General features: G+C 46.9%; 2 long non-coding RNA genes across 50 annotated transcripts in view; both read right to left on the bottom strand.

Moving 5' to 3' along the window:
- Positions 1-25,013, bottom strand: part of LOC308179825 — a 185,499-nt gene extending 160,486 nt beyond the window's left edge. For 36 of the 49 annotated variants that reach the window (XR_013940584.1, XR_013940585.1, XR_013940586.1 and 33 more), the window contains exons 1-2: positions 23,783-24,789; positions 22,874-22,930 (exon numbers count right to left, since the gene is read on the bottom strand). This is a non-coding gene — a long non-coding RNA (uncharacterized lncRNA). The other 13 variants (XR_013940560.1, XR_013940573.1, XR_013940579.1 and 10 more) reach the window with 5 other exon arrangements.
- On the bottom strand, positions 13,763-22,866 carry LOC308179829. Its single transcript, XR_013940611.1, has 2 exons — positions 22,629-22,866; positions 13,763-13,945 (listed from the first exon to the last, which is right to left on the bottom strand). It is a non-coding gene; the product is annotated as an uncharacterized lncRNA (long non-coding RNA).
- Positions 25,014-26,246: the final 1,233 nt, after the last annotated feature.

Genomic DNA, 26,246 nt, shown 5'->3' with positions numbered 1-26,246 from the left:
TTTCCCCTGAGAGGAGCACCTTTCAGCATCACAATTAAAAAGGTAAGATCTCACAGTAAGGCTACTGGACACCGGCGATATCCTCCACATAAGCATTTCTTCCCATTGATGTGTCTGAATGCGAAGAAAACCCACTAGTTATCTCAGCACCTGGCCACCACCTCCAGGGGTAGACGGGGCCGTGGAGCTGCAGGAGGGACCCATCAGGACCACGGGTGCCCGAGGACCGGGAAGCCAGCACGGCCAGGACTGTGGGACGCCCCCATCCCGGGCAGGCAAGGACACAAGGCCAAGAGCACTGTGCAGGAGATGCTCCTCTGACACCATCGGTGCCGCTCCACGGTGAAAAACTTTCTGCTCGGGCTCCTCCTGTTCTCCACTGCAAGTTTCCTTCCCTGCTGATGGTAACAAAGCTAACAAGAAGGCTATTCCGTATTTCACAATTCACTTTAGAGAAGTCTTTTTTTTCCCCCCAGCAAGAAAAGAAAACATTCTGGGGTTTGTTTCAACACCTTGGAGGAGTGATTCAACTCCCCACATTTTCACGGTATTAGGTTTTTTGCTTCAAAAAATGTTAATCTATTTAAAAGGTCAATTTATTTTAAAAAATTCTTTATGAAAGGTTTCAGAGTGCCTTTGACACCGGATTACATCATGTTTCCTCTGACATCTGAGTCACAAAATGCTCAGAGCAGGATTTCCAAACCTTCCCTTTATTTTCTGTTCTCATGAATTCCACTCCCACTGCGATCAATAGGATTATTGCCACAGGCTTCAACAGAAGGGCTGGCAAATGCTGAACACATTTGAAGACCCTAACCTCAAAGTCAATATTTTCCAGCCAAGAAAATAGCACTCGAGTTATCAATGAATACGTCAAACAAGAGACCCACTATGAACAGAGCAGGCTGGTAAATGATCCCCAAAGAAAAAAATAATAATCATACTATAATGTAACATGTTCCCTACAGCCTGTGGCAGTTTGTTGTGATGAAATTCGGACGGTTTAAGGTGCCTGTTAAGTGAATCAAGAATTAAAGCAGTATTTCTGAATATCTACAGAAGAATAGGAATCAACAGGACACCATAAGGTTGTTATCTCCACCCTGTACCCCACAGCAGGATCAATCCTTCCTGCTAGATGTGCCCCAAGCCACTGTTAAACGCCTTCCCATGCCTCTTCCAGAGGAACCTCTCCAGAGCTTTGCTACCATCTCAAGGAGATGTTCCTCTCCTCTCCTCACAGCCGGCAGGTATGGCTGCTCCTACCTACAAGTCTAGGATGTCAGTTCAGAAGTCCTCCTGCTCCTCTTTTACAATAGCTTTTGCACTCATGAAGCCTGTTCCACCTGCCTCCTCTCAATCTTCTCATCTCTAAATCAAAACACAAGAATTTTTCTTTTATGTCCCTTTTTCTTTTTCCAGGACTAAGGGCCCAGCTGCAGACTTCTGCAGGCCCAAACCTTTCCTGAAGTCCTGACCATCAACGCTTGCATGGAGGTAGACTTCAGTGTTCAAAGCCAGGCAATTTCAAACTCCCAACACCAGCATTTCTCTTGATTTCCAGGGTTCATTGAGCTCAAGTCTGTGCATGACCCCTCTCACAACAATCTCAGTATCTTCTCCTTCAGTTTGAACTGTCTCAGCAAAAACGGGCCTGTTTACCCTGGAACCTGCAGTTTCATGATTTCATCTAAAATAGCGAGGACAATTCTGATGCAGTTTAAATGTTTCACATGTTTGCACAAAACTCTGGTCAGCACAAAACCTGCCAGGCCTGGAACTACGCAGTGGCAGCGGGATCAGCGAGCCTGCAGCTTATGGCTCCGTGCTGTACGCCGTTACTTAAATGGAAGTCTCTTTCAGAGAGGCATTAAGGTTTAGGTCTTAGAGCTGAGGAGCTCTAATCCTTTCCAGTAGAGGCCAATGGTGCATGTAAGAGTATTAAACTCAGTACACATTAAATCCTAAACATTTCCAAGTTGCAAGCAGAAATAGATCACAATCAAAGCCCGCAATTCAAATATGCTTACTTAAATGAGCTCAAAATCCAGGGTCTGATTTCAGCACAGCTCTTTTCCAGAGATCATGAGTTCCAGATCTAGACTGGAGATGTTGAATAGCAAATTCAGTCCTTATCTTTAGCCCATCTGAAGATCAAAGAGAATTGGAAACAAAAGCATTCCAAGGCATTGAAGTGACACATTTGTAATGAGTTTTTTCTATTATTCCACACGGTTGGGATTTTTCAGAGGGGGCACAAAGGAAGATTTCAGCAGCCAGTTAAGAACTGAGGATGGAAAGACATTTTAATAGTAATTTCCTTCCCTTCCCTTTTCTGCTCAAAAAAAAACATTGAATAGATCCATGAAATTACAAGAGATACAAATCCTTTATCCACAGCTTGCAGTTGTTGACATGCAAGACACTTCATATGTAAATAAACTGGAGTGGGCATTTTTTTTTCCTGCCAAAGCAGTACTGCTCAACAGAAACAGCAGCAATGTGGCCTATGAGATGGCCTAAATTATTAATTTCTGCAACCAGATCATTCTTTTGAAACACCATCCTTGAGGTCTAACTTGGACTGGAAGCAAGGGAGAAGGTGTCGCTCCTCAGCTGTAGGCAAGGCAGTGACACGGCTGAGAAGGCAACTTGACTTTAAGTCCTCTGCCATTTTGAAAGTGATGTCCCTTGATCATGAATTAACGTCAATACAGACGACAGATGAAGCAAAGAACGAATGAGCCGAAGAGCAGAGAGGGAGGGAGGGAGGGAGGGAGGGAGAGAAGGAAGCAGAGAGAAAGAAGAGGAGATTCCCCAGAAGCTTACAAGAATCACGCCAGCGAAGAGACTGTACACACAAGCCATCTCCTTCTCAAGTCTGTTTTGCCAAAAAAGACCCTGATCCCTTGAAATGTTCCTGTCTGCTGGCTCCTAGAGATAAGGAAGTGATATTTCACAGTCTGACACTAATCATATTTGGGCATATTAAGTAAGGACAGTCCAGGGGCTTTCTTTGCAGCATACATATTCCAAGTTCAAAGCAAGAGCTCGTAACTGTGCTGAAAAAATCCTCTTAACACGGAAACATGAGACAAAGGGGGGAAGAGACAAAAAAGGAGGGAGGTGCTGATGGGGGAGAGTGGTATCGTTATCTTCATATTGTTCTCTCTATCCAGCCCGTCAGTGATGTCTGCTGCAATATCCTATGATGAGGAGGGGGAATGCTCCCCTTTTTTCCCCCCCATCCATGGAAACAGAGCAGGGGACTTGTTAAAGCAATATTCCACAGCTGTGATTTACACTTCCCAGACTTCACTCCATCTAAAGGCACACTAGCCACCACTGCAGAGCCAGCTCCTGGGGTGAAATCAGTGGGATTATCCCCACCGGAGACCCAGCTCCGTTCGCTTCTACAACAGGAAATTGCTCACCTGGCTGTGCTGCTCCCTCCAAGCAGAGGTCACTGTCTGCTCCTCTGGCCTCTGCTCTTTGTTCCAATCTACTGCCCAAGGCAAAAAAAAAAAAAAAAAAAACCTCCACTGAAGCTTGAAACAGGTGGTCTCCTTTACAGGGACCTGGAGACCAAAGCACAGCTAAAGGTAGACTGGGACAGAGCCCAAAGAGGACGCATGCCAGTGGGGACCAGCGCTGCAGCCTCTCCGCAGCACAAGGCCAGCCCTCGACTGACCAAACCCTCAGCTTCTGCCCCAGGCTGCTTCCCCTCTTCAGCTTTGTCTCATGGGGGTACGAAGCCCACCAAGAGAAACCTCTAACAACTGCAGTCGGTAGCTGGAGACTCCATCAGACGTGGCCCTCCCCAGAGCAGTGTCATTAAGCTGAGCCTGTTAACGTGTGCTGGATCTCTGTGACAGCCAAGCGGGTTGACTCAGCTAGATCCCATCTGCAGGGCTCAGCAATGGATGGACTGGGACAGACCAAAATGATCAAATTTTAGCACATATTTATTAGAGTTGCTGTCTTTGAAGCATTCACACAAGATGACCCATCACGTCTGGATGGAGGCAGCAGTTGGCTTCCACATGCTGCACCCCCAGCAGATCAAAGCTGCACTTGGGAGCAGGTTCTGCTCACCAGGACAGCCTTGTCCACAGCCTCAGCACCCCTCCTGAACGAAAACTAACGCGGATGCTAACACTGATGTGGCAGGATTCAGCGTATTCCCCAGTCAAATCTAGGCTAATCCAGCAACACAGCCACCTCCCCAGCAGAATCCACACTGCTCACTCCTCTAGGTCTTCGGGTATAGTACAGCACTCTGAAAGGTACATCCCAATTCCCAGTTTTTCTTCTCCCCGCTACCCCAGTTGGCTCATTATGTACAGCGTGACTGATGCTGACCTTTTGCTCAGGATGGATTTCTCCTCCCTATGGCTACCTCCACTCCTTTGACCTCAGAAACTGGAAACTTTCAGGCTAGGGCAGGCTTCAGTTGCACGCTTTCACTTCCCAGAGAAAAAGCCTTATGCCTTACCACACTAAAATACACTTTTCATATGGACTCCTGCTCCTCTGCATCAGACATGCCTTCAGCAGACTGACCGGTCTGAAAGCTAGAGGAACAAAAGGAAGTATTAGCAAACCTACCGGAGGATTTTAAGAAATATAGGGGGGATGTGGAGCGAGCACACGGTTTGCAGTTATGCAAAGCACCACCCATTTCACCTGGCCACATGCCACAAGCAGCACCTTGGTCTAATCCCACAGGGAAAAGACAAATCCCACTTCCTTCTGTTTAAAAGCCTACAGCTTTAAATTCAACTTTTTAACAAGGTAAGCCTGGACACAGCCGCTCCTGCCCACTAAAACTACACCAGCGGGCTGGACCTGGGCTGTAATACTGCTCCTCCTCCTCCCTGTTCATGTAGCAGCCACGGCAGCAAAGCTGCTGTGCCCTGCAGTGAGCTGTGAGCATCTTCAGAGCTCCTTGGCAATTTTGCTCATCAACTAGAAAATCAGTTTTTACTGAAACGCAGCCTTACAGCTACATGGAATGCAAGGAATGAGATTAAAAGGGATTATGTGTTTCTCGCAAGCAATAAGGCTTGATAGCTCCGACAGGCATCGCCTTAACATGTCCTCCACTTTGTTTGAATCGTTATTACCCCCCAGCTTTTTGAATGCAAAGGTTTGTAGGGATGAGCCATATGCCACGCAATTTGGATTTCATTTCTGCTTATTGTTCACACAATTTGGAATGGTCTTTGGGGTGTTTGCAGGATGCTGACATTTTTCTGTATCTTCAGGCAAGACCGATGAGTAAACACCCTGGAGTGAGAAAGAAAGCCTTAGATTTGAGTGGAATAGATGCTGAATCCAAACCTCCCTCCAAATTCAGCAGTGAAAAAAATCAGAATTGGGTTATCTACTAACTAACTTACTAACACTAACTACTAACTAATCTTACTAACACAGTTCCAGGCAAAGACCATTCACAAGGTCCAGACTCCCTCAGAACTGGGACATGGGCATTTGGTTCACCTCCCTAGTCATTTCTGATTATGTGTTCCTCTGCATTGCAACAGAATCCACGTGGTTAATAAATATAACCAGTTGTACCAAATAAAGTGCATGTATTTTATGAGATGCCAGAGGAACAGGTCTTTTACAGGGGGCCGTGACTCCTTCATGAGCAGACTTGAGCAAGCCACAGGCTGCCATTCCCCAATACACCACCAAGGCATCCACAGGACTCAGACTGCTCCACACCAGGGCATAGGCATGGGGAAAGTATGCAAATCCACATGCCTTGAGCAGACCAGATCCTAACACAGTCCCATGGCTGATATTCATCTCATTCTGGAAGCACAGCTGGAACAGATGCCTCTGCCCCACAGCATTATCCCACCTTACTGCCAGAAACATTTCCCACATCATACGCACCCTGGAGATACGCAGCCACAGCAGGCACCCTGGGATCCAAAAACAAATGTCATTTTCAAAGCACTTTTTGCAAAGCAGCACCGGAGACACCAGAAGATCACTGCAGAATACCTGCACACTCAGCCAGCACCCCACGTCCCACCTCCACACATCATCTCCACCACGGCAAGGCACCAGATCCTGCCAAAACGTCTTCCTCTTCCCTTCAGCAGAGGAAAGCTGGAAAGGCACAATCCTCAGGATGGATGGATTGACACAATCAGAAGGGATTTAATTCATCTTTAATCTGCAGCTAATGACCGCAGGTTCCTTCCAACTCTCAGTCCACTTCCAATTTTTCACTGGTAAATTGCTACAGTTTGCAGTTGAAGCTCTTCACAGTAGATTAGTTAACATTATGTTTTTATTAAAGCCGAAGTTAATATCCTTATTCTCTGAAGGAGGCCACTGGGGTTCTTAGAATTATTTTTCCCCCTTCTTTTTAATTTTTTTTTTTGAACTAAGACCATTTTCTGCTAAGTTCGAAACACAGACCCTGCAGACCCCCAGCTGAAAGCTTAAGGGAGCCCCAAACAGTTAACTCTTAAACGATTATTTACATTGGAATATAAAAATTACTCTGCTGGATCAGAACAGAGGCTTGTCTACTCGGTATCCTGTCTCTGATGGTGGCCAGCTGCTCTGGAGTAGGACTGGTCATAAGTTTTCTGTCAAAATGTCACCGATACGTTTTTTTCCAGCACATAACATTCTTCACAAAAAAGCAGCCAGCTTCCTACAGAAAATGGTGATTCTGCAAAGAAAGAACAGAGCTCTCTAACCTGAATGATTTTGCACAAAATATTCCCCAAATATCGTCAACTCTGATCTGGAGAAAGCTTCAAGATTTGTCAAATAGAAAGTTATGGTGCAATTTTCTCCACAGCGTTTCTTCTAAACCCTACAAAACAAATGACTACAGTATACTGAAGAACAAGTTTTTGTGCGTTATTAGCCTTTTCTAAACTGACTCGAAGACAAAGACGTAATCACGGGGCAACCACCACGGAGCTCCCAGCACGAGTTCTGCCCCAGGCCGAGCGCTGCCTGCCCGCGGCGATGCTCTGAGGGAGCGCTTCCCACCCCGCCACCCTCGGGGCCCAACGGGGGGCTGTTGGTGGGGTCCTGATGGGGACGGCTGAGCACAGGGCTCACCTCTCTGCCACCCGACAGACATTTGTGGGCTCTTCCAAAACCGCCAAGGGGGAGTTACTGAGCTCTCCCAGGCACCTCCGAGTGCCCACCCCTCTTCTCACGCTTCCTTCCCCCATCGCTGCACATGCCAGGACCGATGTTCCTGAATCCCACACTGCGTCCTGCTCTGTTCAGCCCCACACTTCGCAGCACTGGTCTACGACATCACGAAGTCTCACTGAAGCCAGCGAGCTGTTGTTCTGAAGCCTTCCTGTCCGGGCAGTATTCCTACCCCACGGCAAGAACTCTTCGGAGCTTCCTGCCCTTCCTTCCCTCAGTTAATGGGCAACTTCTGCAACACCAGATTTGAACTCAAACTGGTCAAATACCCGGTGTCCTTTACACCGATGTAAGTCGCAATCACCTGCTGGAGCATCGGCCACACCACTCTGAGCCGGCACAAGCACACCCAGCTCGCCCCTGCCTTACACCTGTGCTCCCAGAGTTGTTTCACCACCAGTAGGGCGCTGTGTGTGCAGACAGACAAATCACCCAACAATCAGTTTCACGGCTTTAACCCCTGCCCATCGCTGCCAGGGGTCAGCACCATCTCTCCTGCCCCAGGACAGCACACGGGAGCGTATCAGTGAGCAGTCCGAGTGCAGCCAGGAGAGGCAGCAGCCGGCAGCACAGCCGGAGAAGAGAAATCCCTGGGAGCAAAGAGCGGAGCCGCCATCAGCATCTGGGGAGATTTAGGAGACAGCTCCAAGTCCCACGGGGCTCATATATTCAAGTTCATCTCTTCAATCAGGAGAGCTAGAAATTGCCTTTGAAAAAAAATTAATGCTGAGCTGTCAAATAAACATGCGATGAGCTTGAAGAAAAAGCCTCATTTCTCCGGGCTCACCACGAAGGGAAGAGCAGCAGCCGCAGCGCCTGGACCCGGACCTGCCGCCTGCAGACACGGGGCTCAGCCAGGGCGTGCTGCTGGTGGAGGTGGTGGAAAATCTCTCGGAGATGGATTTTGACAGAGGAAATAGCTTTTCAAATAGAAGCGTTCAACCCCTGAAGTTCATTTTCACAGAACTTTTTTCAGTTTAATCAAAACAACTGGGGGAATGAATCAGTTCTAGCAGTTACAAGTTCTGAAATGTTTTTTTCCCCACCGGTCTAAAACTCAAACTACACGAGATGCTAACGTCAGGAAAGTGTTTGTTTACCAGTCAAAACTGCATAAGTTGCACAGAAAAGAATACAGGGAGAGACTCAGGTCCCTTTCAACCTCCAGAACCACGGCGACTGGGGCTTGGCCGCCTTCAGCTTCTGGACACACTCTTACCACCAGCAGCAGCAAACACCCCGCCGCACAGCACGTGCTCCCACAGCCCCACTGCTGAGCTGGATCCACGAGGAACTCGTGAGCAACGCCAGCAATATGCAGGTTTTCTGCCTCCGAGTCCCCTCCTGATGTAAACCGCAGCACCAGCCACAGCTCAGGACCTGCCTCTCTGCAGACGATCTGACACCCCTGTGCTCCCTGTTTTTAATTAACCTTGGAACAGCAAAGGGGGCTTTTTTTTTTCTTTTTGCCAAACACAGCCATATTTTACAGGGATGGTGACAAGCTAATTAACTTAATTCTTATGACACCTCTCAGTGAGATGAGGCTAAGGTTGGCTAGCTCTGCAATGCAGTGTTGGGCTAATTAAAAAATAATTACTACTTCACCAAGGACAAGAACAAGAAGTTAATTAAAAGAATGAGGTGTAGCCTTAATGAAACTCATCAGATTGTATTCGTTCAAACGTCCCACAGCCAAATTCCCCCTATTAGAATACAAATCCATGTTATCTCCATCTTCACAAGTGTTTGCAACTGGACTCCTCCTCTCCCCCTCCTCCCTTTTGCTTCTCCCCAACAGAAGTGATAGGAATTATTTCAGAAGCAAGACAGTAAACTTGGGCTGAGATTTAACACACCCTTAGGGGCTAAGAATAAGATAGGGATCTCCACGTACTAGCTGGGATTATTTGCAGTACCTCAAAAGCCACGCTCCGCATGGCGGCTGTGCCAGCGTCTGTGTCATTTGGGAGCACGACGATCGCAGCAGGGGAGGGCCAGCCAGGCACAGCATGCCTCCTTCCCGACAGCATCCTCAAAGGCTGGGAGAATGATACAGACGAAGAGATCGTCTTGAGGGGAAATTGAGTTTTTACCTGAATAAAAAACTGGTTCCTGGTCCAGATTCAGACCTTTTGCTACATCGCTGGACAAGCTGCTACAGCAGCCAAGCAAGTATCGGCTGGGGATGAAATCCTGCTTCTGAACAGTTTGGTGTTTCAGGTTCATTTAAGCCCTTCACAAGTTCAGGTCAAATGCCTCTAACAGTTCCATCAAGGGAAAAAAATGAAGCTAAACTCTGAATAATTCACTTCTAGATGAGGAACAGGTGCCAAGTGGAGCCATGCTAAATTTTCACAAGAACTTTTTTTAATATATTTTTTAAACCAGAGTGTTTAGCCAGGAGTTGAAGCATAGTTGGCAAGAATATTTATTTACTTTTTTGATAAGAATAAAAAGCACTACGGGCCACACCAAAACAAAGGGTTTCCTCCATGTTTCTGCACCATGACTGACAAGAAAATCAGTTTTGCAAATCACAAACCACATCCCCAACCAGTTACATAGAAAGACACTGTCCCTATATACCTCTATACCCCTCCTCTTAGACATACACCAGCTCGTCTCCCTTCTGGCATGCAGGAGGAACAATATGCCTTTCTCCAGGATGCTTCCAAGAGTCCTTGGCACAAAAGAAGTAGATGGAGACAAGCAGACCGGCCACGCTGCTTAATGGGGAGCTGAGAGGACCCCAAACCACACACCAGCAAACAAGACGTGAGACTGAGCAGACCAGCAGGCGAGGCGCTGACGTGGAACAAGGCTGCTCACACGACAGCTCTTGCTGCAAACCAGGCGAGAAACTTCATCTGCCGGTGGGATCTGTTACTTGAGCACGCTGAATTGCTCCAGCTCCCAAAGGAAGAAACAACGGGGTGAAGGTGAGCAGCAGGGGGTGGATGGAGGGCTCCTCACACCCATGGCATCACCTTCCCACACACGAGACACGACGGCTGCAGCAGGCACAAGCTGCCACCACGCAGCCGCTGCTCCCTCCCAGCCTTCAGGGAGCTCGCCGGACGCTCAGCCCCCAGCAGGGAGCAGGCAGGGCTCTGCCTGGAGCCCCCCACTTACCTCCGCCACCTTCAAACATCTGCAAGGCCCACACGGGAACCAGAGGGAGATGAGGTGGAGCTTCCTGCTGAAGCCACTGTACAGCAGCAGCTGAGCTCTCTCGCTGATTGACATCATTACAAACGGGAATCTGTTCAGACGCGACTGGTGCTGTAGGTAATGACAGAGTAGTTCACTGGGAACGAGCCTATAAAGACCAAATCTGACTGCCTGACCACTTCAAAAAGGGAAAGCATATTACTAAGGGAATCATCCAAGTGCCTCTTCAACACTGACAGGCACGGGGCATCATATGCCTCTCTAGGATGCCTGTTCCAGCATTTGACCGCCCTCACAGCAAACATTTTTCATAGCGTCCAGCCTGAACATCCCCGGCACAGCTCTGTGCTGTTTCTGCATCTCCTGTCCCCGGTTCCCAGAGAGCAGAGATGATTAACGCACCCCAAAATGCAGTTTTGCCCTCTTAGGCTACACTTCCTGAGGCGCTGTCAGCTGCAAAACATGCCAGCCACAGCTTCCAGCTGGGCACAAGGCAACACATCAGCCCCACCTCACCTAGGAGGAATGCTTCCTATGGCTCACAGAGGTCCTCACTTGGTCTCAGCTGCACTGGTGGCAGGGCTGTACCCACAGGCAGATGGGTTACGGGACTGCCAGCAGATGCTACTCATGCCATACCATGCAGACAGCAGCATCTGGCTTCCAGGGTGGTCCTGCAGACTTCGGGAAGACGCTGTACAAGATGGACACCGCAGTCAGGGGCTTCTGAGCCCGCTGACTTCAACAGGACCTGCACTGGAAATATTCCCTATGGCAATCCTGTTCCTCATCTGTCCACAGCTTTCCTGAAGGGTGAAACCTCATTCAGGCCACTTACCTCTCATACAGTCTGCCTCTTATCACTTCTGTACTCCTCAGCATGTTCTTTCTCTCCCATCTAACCACCCTTGCTCCTGGGAAACGACTATAAAGCAGTTTGCAGCTATACATACATGTGTCTGGATGGGCATCCATGCGCTCTGGCATAGGTGCGCACAGCACGTGGACGTGCAACCAGACACGCAGGTACTTGTGCAGTTATTACATCATAAAGGCATTACAGAGTCACCTGCTTTCAGCTGTATCAGTCTGCTCCGAAGGCAGCCAGCTAAGCCCACCCTCTTCCTCTGGTCCCCCTCAGAGAAGACTTTTTGGTAGCAGGCACCCATCTCTAACACTCGCCATTCATTTGGGGCACTTGCTGATCATTTGTTTCTTCAAAAGTGCTTCCACTTCAATACCTCCAGAGACCAAGGAAGACGAAACAAGTTCCCAAGGTCATCCAGCCAGTGTCTTCCACACTGCAGGGCTGCTGAAGCCCATTTTAGGATGCTACCAAAGAGCTCAAACCCACAGGGGCCCTACATTTCTTGAAAGGTTTATCCACAGACCTTACCTCATTTCAGGCAGTTTCAATTCACCAGAGATTTACTGGCTTCAGCAGACTTACCAGTTACATTAGTACAAGCAGGAGCAAACCTACGTGCATCCCTCAGGCACAACTGGCTCACAGGAGGCTGAGCACCTGTGGTCTGAGCAGCACGGCCCAGTGTAAAGAATTGGGATGGGGGAAATCTCTTGCCCATTACGGGACTCACTTTCTAGCTCAAGACCCTCTGCAAGGTACCTCTCTATGCCTTAAAACCATGTCTGTGAAAGAGATCCTTCAGTGTTTGCTTCATTTTTGAGATCTCCACAGAAAAGCTGTCTTGAAGTATCACCACCAGCACAAACCAAACACCACAGGACACGCGGCTTTGCATTTGTAAAATCTTTGGTGGGGAGTTAAGAGCTGCTCGAGCCTACAAATTCAAAAGGTCAAAGATGGGGCCCATCTGAAGTCAGGGCTTCAGCTGAGGAATAGGAAACTCAAGCAGACACCTCGGTGAACTTCACGAAATTAATATCTTCTTACACTTCAAATGAGATGATGATGCAAGGAGAAGTCAGCCAAAATGCCTTGGAAAATCCCAATGGTGGTTACATGAGGGGAAAAGGTTGCACAACTTCACTCTGCTTCAACACTGGGTGGGAAAATCCCCAATTAAACTAGAAACACAGCACCTGTAATCATCAGGGGAGAGGAAAAAATAGCCAGGAATGCAAGTAGAGGAAATTGATTCTTGTTGCAATCAAGGGTCTTCCTTCACTTCTCTCCTCAGATATGAATCTTATTGCAGTTCAAGTTCACCACAGCTTGAAAACAAAAGCCTCACAGCAGACCTAGCTCACACCATCCCATTTCAATTAAGGCTGATAGCAAGGAAAGCCATTTCACAGAAGACAAAAAAAAAAAAAGAATTGGTTTGAAACCAAACACTGCATCCTAAGAAAGGAGCTCCAAAACAATTCAACATCAACAGCATCAGTTGCTATATATAAAGACTTTTACTCAATTTTGTTCCATGACAGTACTAAGAAGGAAAGCTGCTGTTGCTTTGGCTTGGGTGAGGTTTCAGCTGGGTTTCATGCTGTGGTAGGACTGGCTGTTTTCCTCCTGGAGGAAAGCACACCCCAAAGCTCCTCCTGATCTGGCAGACAGGTAAAGACAAAGCAGCAGGTTGTGCCTCTGCTTCCCTGGTGAGCTCTGCTGCCAGGGGAGCAGGTTCTGTGCACATCCACTGCCCAGTTGTTGCAGTTTGTCAGCCACAGACTGACCAACTGACCCCAGCTCCCCATTTCCTTTTTCTGACCAGCAGTATTTATTTCTGGAAAGGTTACAAGATCTGTGCTATGCTTTTTTAATCCCCATCAACCCGTGGTTGCTTCGTGCTCTGAAGGACAAGGGTCTGTGCCATTTGAAACTGCTGTAGTTGGTTATTATCCACCCAGTTGTGATTACCATCGATTCAGGCCTCAGCCAGCCCACAAGCTGTGCCATCACCTGGGTGCTAGGCAGGGTCAAACTAAGCAGAGCTTTAGGGGGTTAATCCCAAGGCAACGTCAAGGTAAAATACGTGGACATAAAGTGAGGAGGGAGTCAACTGAAGTTGTATTATAAATAAAAATAATAATCCTCAAACAAGCTGTTCCCAAAGAGACCAAGCTTCTGCATCCAATTTGTATCACATTCAGACAAGTGATGTTATGGAGCTGTGTCCATATATTACACAATTACAGGAATGTGGCTTTCATTACATGATTAAAGTGCTCCTTGTTGTGACACAGCCCATACCACCAGCAGATGTTCGGCCGGTGCGTACCGCGGTCCTTCGCGCCGTGGCTGCTGCATCGCTTCTGCAAGGAGAGGCCACGCGAGGTTAGTGAAGCACCCCCAGGATCCCGGGTGCTGCTGAGTGGGCTCCGCTTCCACGGGGAACAGGGCTCCTGCAAGACCCTGCCAGCTCCACAGCCCTCCCGAAACGTTCTCCTTGGCGGCAGGAGGAAAGCAAAGAAAGCAGATGGTCATGCGGGTATTCCCAGCAGGGTAGAAAACACGTTTCTATGTGATATGGATGAAAAGGAGCCCGTATCACACAGGCCAGCGATTGTTTGTGTCTTCGGGAAATGCCCAGCACTCCACGGACACAGATCTTCTCTTGCATGCTGAGAGAAGCCAGGAGTAACTGTACTGAAAGCCGCAGAAATTTGTGGTTAACAGTTAGAGGAGAATAAAGATTGTGACTGAAGTGTCAGTAGCAGAAATACATCTGAGCTTTGGAGCCCTATGTCAAATGCTGACTTTCCCTTACAAAAAAAAATAACAGGGATGGACCACGAACACTCAAAACTGAAGTCCAAATTGCCCTCAAATGGTTTTCATGTCAGTATATTGTAAGTAGTGCCATTTCACTTCTTTCCCCAGAAGTTCTTATTTCTTAACTTTCATTATTTATTAAAAATGTCACAAAAATTAAGAGGATCAAAGACTGATTTGGTAACGTGAAAGGTGAATAGTCGTTTCAATACTGTTTAGTTGGTTCAGATGCAGTTTTTTAAGTTTAAATGGACATTACAGATGAAACATCTGTAAACAGTATTTTTTAAAAGGTATTTTTAAAAGATATTTAAAAAAATAAATACCATTTTTTTTAAAAGGTATTTTTCAACAGCCTGAAAGTCCCTGCCCCCCAACTTCAGAACATTCATTGGGCATCATAGATGAAGGCAAGGCTCAAAACCGAGCAGACGCAGAGGCTGGGGCTATACAACCTTGGTCACAGCCTGCGCTTCCTGCAGTACCAAAACGATGCCACCAAACTCTTGGAAAGTTCATAGTGGGAACCATTTGGCATCCTTCCACAGCAAGCAGCAGTGAAGGACATGGCTGGATGTATACATATGCTGGATGGGGCCCTAACAGATGCCATGACCCAGAGACATAGCCATGCACCAACAGCTGTAGCTCTGGATATCACATTCAATTACACACAGCCCCCTGCCTCCCTGCAGCATGCTTCAGCCCTCCCAAGCCTCTAGCCTTATATTCCCTTCACATCTCCCTGGCCCGTGCTATTCCTTCACCAGTCCTTCATATAGCCTCTCTATAGGGTTTTCTCCCCATGACTTCACACCCCAAAGGCATCCCTGCAGCCCTCCACTACATACCAAGGCTTCTGTAAAATGAAGACACGTTTTCAGCAATCAGAAGAGCCGGTTTACAAGTCATCACATCCTTCAGTTGTCGTTTATGCCCCTTCCCAGCTGCTCCAGCAAACACCCCTTGTTGGTTTTGTTTTATTTTCATGGTGCTCATTTAGCAGCCGCATTCAGCATCTCTCCACAAAATTACACTCATCTAATTTCCCATGTGAATCTGTTGACTGTTTGCAAGGGTTCAGAACAGCAGCACTCCTACGTATTTCATGAGCACTTCATTGCACATCTGTTGGGCACTGATGGGAAAGTTGCATCTGAACCACAGGCCCTTAACTCTTCCAGAGAGTTCAGCTAATACAAAGAATTCACTTTTTGCTGAAACCTGCCCTAAGGAGAGGGACTGGAGAAAAGGATCGGAATTCACCTTGCCAAAATGCCTCACGTGTTAACTGCCAGCCCAAGGTAATCCAGAACCAAACAAAGCTCATTATATTTCTAACACAGCTCCCTGATGGGCTCCCGGCATTTGCCTACAAGGCAGCCCCAGCTCAGGACCTAGACCCAGCTCAAATTTCCAGCTCCCACTGAAATACCTGCATGACCCTGGGCTTTATTTTAGCTTCAGCTGCGCAGACCATGCAATCAGCTGTACGAGCTCCATTTTCAAATCCTATTCACCAGCACCTGAAATTGGCTCTTGACCAAAACAGAACTCAAGCCCATGCTTTGCTTTTATACTGCCTTTCCCAGCAGACAGCCACTCCCCTCCTCAAAAGCCATTTTATTCTCCAAATCTAAGCTTAACCCAAGACTTGACTTTAAAGAACAAAGAAATAAGTATAAAACTCATACTAACTGAACAAGGATGTGCTTATTTCAAAACTGTTCGGGCATCTTGCCCCAAACATGAGCTTAGACAAGCCTGGCAATGCTATCACAGAAATTTCTGTTAAGACATACCTGCAGGATATGCACTGAAAGGAAAAGGTATTTTATTTATTTGTCTAAACAGTTATTCTCTCCAGGCCAGCAAGCAAGCAGCGTTTTGCTAAAATAGATTAGGTGGTACTTCTATGCTATAAAAGAAAAAGAATAAACCCCATATTTTATTTCCACATGACTGCTTTTAAAATATAGATATATTAAATAGGGATAGATATCTACAGCCATGCACTGTGTTGTGCAGACAGAAACAGGCTAGCTGCCCACTGCATATGCTGAGAACTGTTTCCCATAGAAGCAAATATGAGCATATAACAGCCTGCATTAGGGCAGAGAGAAGGACTGAGGATGCGTACTATGGGAAAAGGGAGGGGAAGAGCATGGATAATAATTAATTTAGCATTCCATCCATCCAAGACATTTGACAAGCTGCCTGCCAGAGCTCTTAATGCAAGAGCTGACTGACCAGCGAGCTCCTCCACTTCTGCCTGCCCGGCCAGACACCTGAAAGGGGCCCAATATTCAAAGGGCAAGAGCTCAGCGCGTTGCAATAAACAGCCTCCTCTAAAATGTGTTGAACGAGGCATCAAAGCTGAGGCACACAACATCACTAATTGCTTGTGAAAATCTAAGCTTCGGTGCCTGCAAACACTTAAGCACATGTATAATAGAGTCCTCCTGTTGACTCTGTGGTTGGCCTTGCTCACATATGCTGGGAAGTTCCTGCAAATGCACATGCTCGGGATGGGGGAGTGCTATTAATAACAATAATATTGAGATCCTACATGGCCTGGGGCACATCAAAGCTAGATAATTATACAGGAAGGTGAGTCAGGAGAAAATAACCTCTCTCTCTCTCACAAAGAACAAATTTCACCCTGACAAATACAGCATAGGAAAAAAATAGGAAGTAAAGTAGTCCTGGGTGAATTATATACGACAGAAAACCTGCAGTCATTGCAGGCAGCTCTGAAAAATCACTACTCAGTGGTCAAAAATCAGCAAGCTGTATGAATTCCATGCCATCCAAGTGAGCAGCACAAAGTCTGAGATGCACTCTGTGCACCCCCTGTCCTGCTGCAACACCCTGTCTGCATCGTTTCAGCCAAAGCAGAAAGGGAACAGGCTCAGAAGTAACAACAGCACGACTGACTTTAGTTCTGGCTGGATCATCACATGAGGACAGATCAAAAATTAACAATTCTCTCATTTCAAGATCTCGTGGTTATAAAACACCTTTAAAGCAGTACACAGAATGATGCATAGCAAAGATGAATTCCACCACCCTATCTGAATTTTCTCATCAGGCAGAAAATGGGTCTTTTAGAGGAACCGAGACATGGCACACCTGACAGAGCAGCCCTGAGACCAAATTCACCAGCTACCTCCATTGCTCAACCTCAGAACCACAGCCAGGGATGGATCAGGGGATACCAGGTAAATTACTAGAGGAAAAGCCCTCAGAATATCTTTCATGAGGCAGGCAGATGGACCAGACAGGAGAAGGGTATTTCCCCTACTGCAGAATCTTCATGACAAAGAAGTGCTTCCTTTGCAACCATTTTCATCACCTCCTTGCAATAAATGGGAGGCAAGCTCCCAACTGCCTTGAATATCTGAGCTGCCAGACTTGTCCCAAATTATAGAAGAAATCTGTAACATAAGAAACAGAGCACAAGCATTGCTAGTCCTGGGCAACAGCCACTGGATCACTTCCCTGTTAGCCCTGAAGCCCTCACAATACTCACCTCCAGATGATTTCATCGTATGCCCCGCCATAGGCAAGACCTCTAAAGGACACTACGACAGAAGCGTCCACATTTCTGGGCAGAAAGCATTCACCATGACTCTTCTCAACCAACTTTGCCTTAGCTTAGGCACTTAGCCTTGATGCTCTCTAAAGGTTTCTCCATAATTGAAGTAACAACAGGTCTTAATACCTCTTAACGGGGTGAATTACCTTCTGGAGACTCCTGTGTCTCTCCACTAACAAGGATGTCTACAGGACCAGAGTAATTTCTGCTGGCTAGGGTCAGGTGCGCTGACATCCTTCACAAATAAAGGAAGCTAACAAAATCAAGTGCTCTCTGCTGACATGTTACTGCAAACATTCCCCCCCCGCCAACAACTCTTTTCAGTCTTTTCCCTAGCATCTGGTTCTGGCCACCGCCAGCAGCCAAGTGCTAGACTCTGTGGAAATCAGGTTTGACCAAGCATGGGAATTCCTGTGTACCAATAAGTTTGCCTTTGATTCGTGGCATATTTCAGATTAAAGTTCCAAGGAGCTACAAGGGGAGAGGGAATTCTCCATTTCAGTCCTGAGGGCTACGCTGATTTATTATTTCTGGCACTATATAGTGCATTGTTTGGTTGAGATTGGCTGTTAAAATCCATACTTAGGAAATGTAATATTCCTCTGGAAATGTACCATTCTGTTCCCTTTTTTTAATGGTATTTTATTCAGGGGACAGGGCAGGAATGGCGGAATTAGCCTAGTAATGATGTTCTAAACCATTTCAGCTGGTAAACTCAAGTAGGCTAATATTTTATTTCCATTTGGCCGCTTAATTCCTTTAACCAAAACTAACATGAGACTCTTGTGAGAATTCTGGCAAAATAATTAGAGAGATGGCTGTGCCTCTTCGCCATAAATTAAAGGCCAAAATGCCAAAGGACTGGAGCATTTCCAACCCTCGTGTCTTTTCACTTTAGCACTCTTCAACAGCTAAAGAAGGGCATCCAAAGAGGGGATGACCTGAACTCCAGTACGAGCGAGCCAGAAAAAGGTTCTCAGCCACAGGCACCTCCAAGGAACAGCTCATCCCAGAGCTACCTCTGGATGGCTAGAGAGACAGGCTCCGGAGACACCTTGGCAGCTTACACAGGGATACAGCCACCAGAAATCATCTCCAGAGGCTGACCGACAGCAGAACGGTGAACAACCGGCGTTTTCAGAGCTGCATGCAGTGCCGCCACTCTGGTGGATCACCTGCAACTCACCCACTGCTAAGCTATCGGTGACTGCTTCATTTAACCCAGAGACCACATCTTCAGCCCACACGAAGCAGTGTCACTTGGCTGCAGTGAGCAGATGGGATCAAGCCTGCCCCAGGTGAGGTCCAAACCACCGCCTGCCAACAGTAACCACGTCTGGGAAACGTGGTCAGGAATTTGCAGTACAGGTAAAGGGCTGTTTTTAGGAACTGCCCCCCCCTTCCCTTCAGGGGGGTTCACCCTCCATTTCCCAGAGCAACCAGGGCCTCCCTACTCCCACTGCCACAAAGCAAACATGGGGAAAGGAGCAGAGAAGAAGCAGAGAAAGCCTGCTCTAACCCTGAGCTCACGTTTTGCTCATCCAGCACGACAGACTCTACTGAAGCATCTTCAAAGAGCTGAGAAATGCATCTCCTGCGAACAGCACCGAAAGCAAGTCCCCGCACTGGTGGATCCCCACACCCTGGGCTGCGGCCTGCAGTCTCCTGCAGCCCCTGGGGCCGGTGACAGCTCGGTGGGCTTTGAGACCGCCACCAGGCTTCAGGCAGCACAAGCATGAGCCTCTTCTGACACCTAGTGCCCAGAGAGCTCAGAGCCTGGGCCAGCCCCTAGCAGCACCGGGCCGGGACACCTCCAGCCCCACACCCCTTACAGGGCACCGTGACAGCCACGGGCACCCCATGCACCCAAATTCCGGGCTTTGGAGCAGTGCCACTTTCCTAGGGTCGCCCCTGGAAATGCATGCTTCAGGCCGCTCGAAACGGTGTCAGCACAGAACCCAGGCAAAAGTCACAGGACTGCGCTTTGCTTTTGTTTTTAACGGGATGCAGAAACGCACCTTTTGCCTTGTCACCCTTACAGGATTCTCTGGGTGTAAACACTTAATGGAAATGTTCCTGGAATCACATTTCCATGAAAATGTGTGATCCCCGAAACATTTGCATGAGACAATAGTCTGTAGCTTTGCAGCATCCAAATCCAGATGTTTCTGGTGAGAAAGAAATAGATGACCTGAGAATTAAACCCAGGCCCCTTGGCTCCCCTCCAGATGCTCTACCAGCTGCTCACACCAAGTCCCCTCTGGTCAATTACTTTACTTGATGCTTCTAATCAACAATATTATATATGTGATGCTATAAACTTTTGTATTTAATATTAGCTCATAACTCAGCATCCAAAACCAGATGTTTTTGGTGAGAAAGAAATTGATGACTTATCAGAGGACTGAACCCAGGCCCCTTGGCTCCCTTCCAGGCAGTCTACCAGCTGAGCTGCAAAGCTAACCAGTTACCTCCCGCTCCCCCTGCACCATTTCTTTTCATGAAAGGAAAAGGAAAAGGATTTCACATCTCCCAGCGCAACGTGCAGGAATATGTGAAAGATTTTTTATAAACATTTATAAAGCAGTATAGCGCAATGTTGCTTTGAGGCAGAATACGCTTTTCCCAGAAAAGGGCTTCACAGACAATTTCCTTGCTTCCCTAATTGGCAGTGCTCATTGAGGGTTCACATACAACTGCACGCAGAAGCAGTATAGATAACTAATTTAAATCTCAACTTCTTCAGCATCCCCATGCTCTGCTGAGGACGATTACAAGACAACCTCGGCAAGCCTGCCATCAGGACAGCTCAGTGGCACATATGATGTAGCAAAACGCACACGTTAGAAGACTTAAAATGGATTTCTGCAGGGCTGAAAGGTGGAATGCAGACATTTCTGATTTATGGAAATCTTATAAGCTCCAGCCACACAAAGCACTTAAGCAAGTGCTTTACTTCAAACCCACAGTAGATGTATTGAATTCAGCCCAACTACTCATGTGTTTAAATTTAAGCACATGCTTGAGTGCTCTGCTGTACAGGGTTATACTTTGGGAACCCAGAGCAGAGCACAGCATCGTTCTGCTGCCGTTGCTTAATTACACAGGTTGATCTATCACAGCAATCACGTATTTCTTAAAAGACAGAGCATCAACTTCATAAGTATGGATTAACAGGGCTTGCCCTTAAGTTACAGAGAAATAAAATACGATGAACAGTAACTTTCATGAAAACCCAAAGCCCGGAGTCTTAAGAGCTTTGTTTAGGATTAGAAACACCATCCACCACAGATAGCATGCAGATCTGCAAATATTTGCCCACAATTGTCAGAGACAACTGTTAAAATATTTTTGCAACTGAAAGGAACCAGAGAAAGGAAGAACAGCATGCTATGAAAATCCATTAGAGAATGCTTCTGAAGAGGTAATTTCAACTTCCCTAACTGATAAAAATTGTATGCCTCTTCCAAGGAGAAGCATTTTTAAGAAATTATGACTGCAACAATGCAGGTAATTGGCAGCACCATTCAGAGAATGAGTAAGATTTCAATTCTTTTTGTTAATTTGACTGGATTTTATGACCAAGGCCTTGCCTTAAATTAATTTAAATGTAAGGACTCTGATTTTGCAAACTTCAGTAAGATACTATATTCATTTACATACAGTATTCATTTACTAGAGCATCTCACTTCAACCAGAAAGTAAATCTGGCAAAAACTTGGATAGCTCATACAGCTGACAAAAAAAACTATCATCCTCAGTGAAACAAGACTTCTAAATTTGTCTCTGTTCTACTTTGAATACTCAGCAATATCTTGCCAACATTTTCACCATCAAAGCAGTTTAAATCAATGCTCAAATATGGCATTCTGACTAAATTGCAACGGCACAGGTAGCTTTTCATTAACAAATTCAACTAAATTGATACCTGAAACTATTCTGCTGAGTCAACTTGTATCAAAAGTTTTCCATCTCTCTGGTCAAACTGCCCTGATAGCTTCAAGCTCTTTGGGAGGATATATTACACAGAGGATGCTTAGTGTGAAGAGAATCTGCATGGTGGGAGGTGACAAAGAAAAGGAGTAACAAACTGGGGGGAAGGAAGATACATAGCACTGACAAAATACAGAAATAAAAAAACACTAACTGAAACAGCCTGAAGCCACAGGTCCCCAGGACCATTCCCATGGCACAAAGCACATGTGGTCTCTCAAGATACAACTCACTAGTCTTCTGCAGAGGAAATAACATTTCAAAGCTATCGGTCACTCAGCTCTCCATGCACTTATTTCACCAATGTTAGTTATCAAGCAAGCCTTCTCACCAGCACAGGACACATTCTAGGTCAGCAGCCTTCAACTAAACCCTGCAGTGCCTTTGTATTCTCTAGCACCTTCTAATTCCTGGTACAGCTGTTCCAAAATCTGGGTGTGACTGATTTGGTGAACAGGTGAGCCTCACCCTGTTCTGTTTTAAGCAATACCAGAAAAATTACAGCACAACCTCTCCAGAACTTCCAACCTCTTAACAGGCAGATTAGATGCAGATAAATATTCATTCAAAAGGAGAATTACATCAATGGAGTATCAGAATCTGTCCCTCCTGGTTAAGGGGCAACTGCAGGGGAGAACAGGCTTTAGACACATGGTCCTCATTCTGTGGTCTATGTTGCCATACCCATCACCTGTGAGAACTGCGACATCCATAACTGCAAGAAGCCCTTGGGAGGTCTGAAACACCCAAGCATATCCACATAGTGGATTGTAAGAGCTGGCTTACACTGGGTACCCCTGCAAGTTTTCCATTCATTCAAATCAGGGCAGCAATACACCATCCTGTACTCAGGCATCACCCCTCCTTTATGTCCACATTCCAAAAGGTGAGAGCCTGCATCCTGTGACAGCCCAGGGACACACATAAACCAATGTGACACCACAACATCCAGACTATGCTACCTACTTCCAAGTCCAGACAAAGTTTTGACTCAAAATGGCATGAAACACTGTTCTTCAAAATTTGAAGCGTAGGGAAGAAGTGCAAAACAGAAACAAGTACGGTAATCCCCACGCTGTGGGACAATGGTGTTTCCTATTTCCTCATTAACTGACTGCTTTTAATTGACCATGACTGCACTTAGCCATGATTTACAAGTTGTCAGTACCAGCAAAAATTGAAAGAAAAACCTAATCCCTTCACAAGCCTACCTTGGGTCCCTGGTCATCCAGAGCTTCAGAGAGGGAAGTCCAGGCCTTGAACCAGATCTGGAAGCAAAATGACAACGTGTAGTTATAAAACCTGAAATATTTCAAGGGATTATTAGTTTGTTTGGTTTTGCATTTTAAACTAATACACAACATTTTAAGACAACACATGAATATAATTCACTATCATCAATTTCCACAGATCCTTGAAACATGCTCTAAAATGCTCCCTGAAAAGCCTTCTCCACCTCTCAATCTGCTGGATGTGGATACAACATATCTGTGAACAACTCTGCTTGCTGCTCCATATATTTTTTTAATCATTCAGACAGGACACTGCCCAGGAAAGAGCAGCTGGAGTCACAGCTGCAAAGCTCTCACTAACGTGACACCACATAATCATACTTGAGAGCAGAAGAGTTCTTTGGAGGAGGAAATCACTCCAGGAGATGTGCAATAATTGAGTGGGGCTCCAACACTGCTGGCATTTGAGGATTTTTATGCTTTGCAAGTTATTGTAGAGAAGAAAAAGCATGATTTCCTACCCAAATTCACTGAATTGAGATTTTCAAGAGAAAATGAAACAAAACACATAAAGGTGTAAAGCTGAAAGGCAGATAGCAAGTCTTGAAAGACCCAATTTGCTGCTAGGCTAAGTGGAGTTACTGCACAGTCTCCAGAGAAGCTTTTTTTCTCCCTTTTACAACAGTTAAGCCAGCCCACTCCTAGGCATAGGTATCAGCCACTTACACACACACACAAAAGAAAAGTCGAAACTGAAACTGGAATTTTCAGCCAGACCTATTCCCAAACCTCCCAGCCTACATCAGCAGCTCCCCTGGGCCTTGAAGGAGAGCAGGCAGTGTGCACGTAGCATACGTATGCGTATTTACCCCAAACAGACACAATCACCTTATTTACTTGAAACCAGCCTTCCTGAGGCAGACGAAGCAGAGAAAAACAAGCTTTTTGCAAGCTTGATCTTCCAGGAAAAGAAACAAGGAGGGCAGCAGTACCTGGGCCTCAGACCAGGGCTTCACAGCTCTCCTGACTGTAGTTTGCTGGAGCTTCAGCGTGGAGGAAAAAAAAAAAAAAAAAAAGAAAGAAAAAAAAGCCGTGGCTGCCCTCAAGCCCTGCGCAGCCTCGGACACCTCCCAGCCTTCCCCTCCACTTGGGAGAAGGGAAATGCCGGCCCGCCCCTGCCTTTAAACCCCAAACCCTTGCTGGGGCCAGGCTGCCCCTTAACCCCGTCCTAGCTGGTCGACTGCCCTGCCGTCCCGGTTAGGGATGCTCCTAAGGCACGTAAAGGCAGATTCACTCTTAATGCCCTCTTTGGGGTATGGTTCTGGCTAACATAACCGAAATTCAGAGGTTTGATCTGCTTCAAGTCAGGGGTTTGAGCTGAATTCTCCCTAAAGCAGCGGCTAGTAGTGGTTATATGTGAACCTGTCTCGGTGTGGGGTTAATGAGAGGACCCCTCCCCAGCCTAACGATTCTAATAACTATAAAAATGTGAGACATTGGGAAAAGGGACCCAAGGCAAAGTTGGGACCAGACAGGCACGTATTTTATAGCATTACACGCACAGGGTAACCAGAATAACTCCTGGAGTACCTAGATGTCAGTCCGTGTGTGACAACCCACAGCCTGGGGACGTAACAAGCAGTACCTGTGTGACAGACCCAGAGGGGCACACGAGACAGGCAGACCCAGGGCATGTGCTGAGGGGACAACACAGCGCTGAACTGGTACCCAGAAACCTACATCACTGAGACAAGCAACAACCTTCCTCTCCCCAAGGGCAGCAGCACCCCAGCTGCAAAGCAGTGGGAGGTTTCTGCAGCTCTGGGGTCCCCAGGGATAGACCCTTGGGGGGCCCATGGAGGCGAGCTAGACGGGAAATGCACAAATTGCATGTTGGCAGGAGAACACTTACCCCTCTGGGTGTGGGTCTATGAGAGATTTTGAGGTGCCTGAACAGGATGCCAACAGGACGTGTTCTCTTAAGGCTGATGTTCTCTCCCTGCGAGATGAGCCAGGCCACGGTAAGCACACCTGGAATTTCACTGGAGCACCGGCAGGAGCAGGAGATGCGGTTGCAGTCAGCTCGCTCACCTAATCCACAGTCACAGCCATGCTGCAGTTTAATACCTGACAAGCAGGGCAGAAGACAGCAGCAGATTAATTACGAAAAGATAAGAGGGATCTGCTCCAACTCACTGTTTCCCAGCCCAAAAGAGCAAACACTGCAGAGATTACTGGCTTTGCTTATCAGGAGAACAAAGGAAACCAAAGTAAAAGTTAACCTACGTAGGAATAAAAATCTCCTCTGTCAGCCTGTCTTGAGGACAGTATGTGGTGTAGGAACGTAAGGGGCATGGGGAGAAGAGGGAAAATGTACACAGCAAGCCCTGAAGGGGGTGTTGACCCTTTTGTCCCAAAGGACTAGCACTATTTCTACAAGACTGTGGCCTCTTTTTCTACTTATCCAATGTCTGCACTGAGTGGGGACTTCAAAGTTATTCCACACTCCAACAGGGATGGCATACACTCTGCATGCAAGTCTTTCTCAGCAAAAGTTTATATACAGTCAGAAGTGTCCATAAGCAATCAGACGAGGTGCTTGTGAGATGTTTCTTTTCCAATACTGCTTCTTTCAACCAAGACTGAGAAACGGAACTGCAGACAGAAAGAGCAGAGGGGTAGAGGAGCAGAAGAAAGAACACCAAAGCCTGTTTAGCAAGCACAGCGTCACGCTAATGCCTCTTTCTCCATGATCCTTTACCACATCACACTGCTCATAGATACGTGGCTGCAACTTCAACTGATGCACACAGGATACATACACCGTCTCTTCAGCCAAAGGAGGCAACTGAGCCTGGATGCAGGCAGAGCGCCATGCTCACCGCGTGTCCCTTGTCAGTCTGCATGTCAGTGAGGCAGCTCCCTGCACTCTGCCACCACTGGTTTTTCCACTTGTTTAAAAGCACATTTATTTCTTGGATACCTCTGAACATCAGATGGAACTAATTAAAACCAGGAAGGCTCATGGGAGCTGAGGGGAAGAGGGAGACATGCAATTTGGTTTCCACTTCAAAGTGATTTAGCAAAATAAAAGCACTCAGGCCCTCCAACACAAGTGCATGCCCATGGGGAGGGGAGAGAAGGGGGCACTGAATGCTCTGAAGTGCCCATTTTCCCCCCACTTTCATTCACCAGGTTCAAAGGAGCTGTGTTTGGATGCTGGGCCAGCTGATTAGTCAGTGCACCAGAGGTTAATTGGAGCAATTTCTCCTGTTCACTCTCATCAATTTTGCAAAGAGGGTGGCACCACACATGGAGGATGTGGGATGGATTGTCACAGGCACCATCGTCT

This window comes from Anser brachyrhynchus, assembly GCF_964034855.1.
Source record: "Anser brachyrhynchus genome assembly, chromosome: 18".
In the NCBI taxonomy this organism is placed as follows: Eukaryota; Metazoa; Chordata; class Aves; order Anseriformes; family Anatidae; genus Anser; species Anser brachyrhynchus.
Note: the sequence above shows the minus strand (reverse complement) of the source record. Positions and strands in the feature narration are given on the sequence as shown.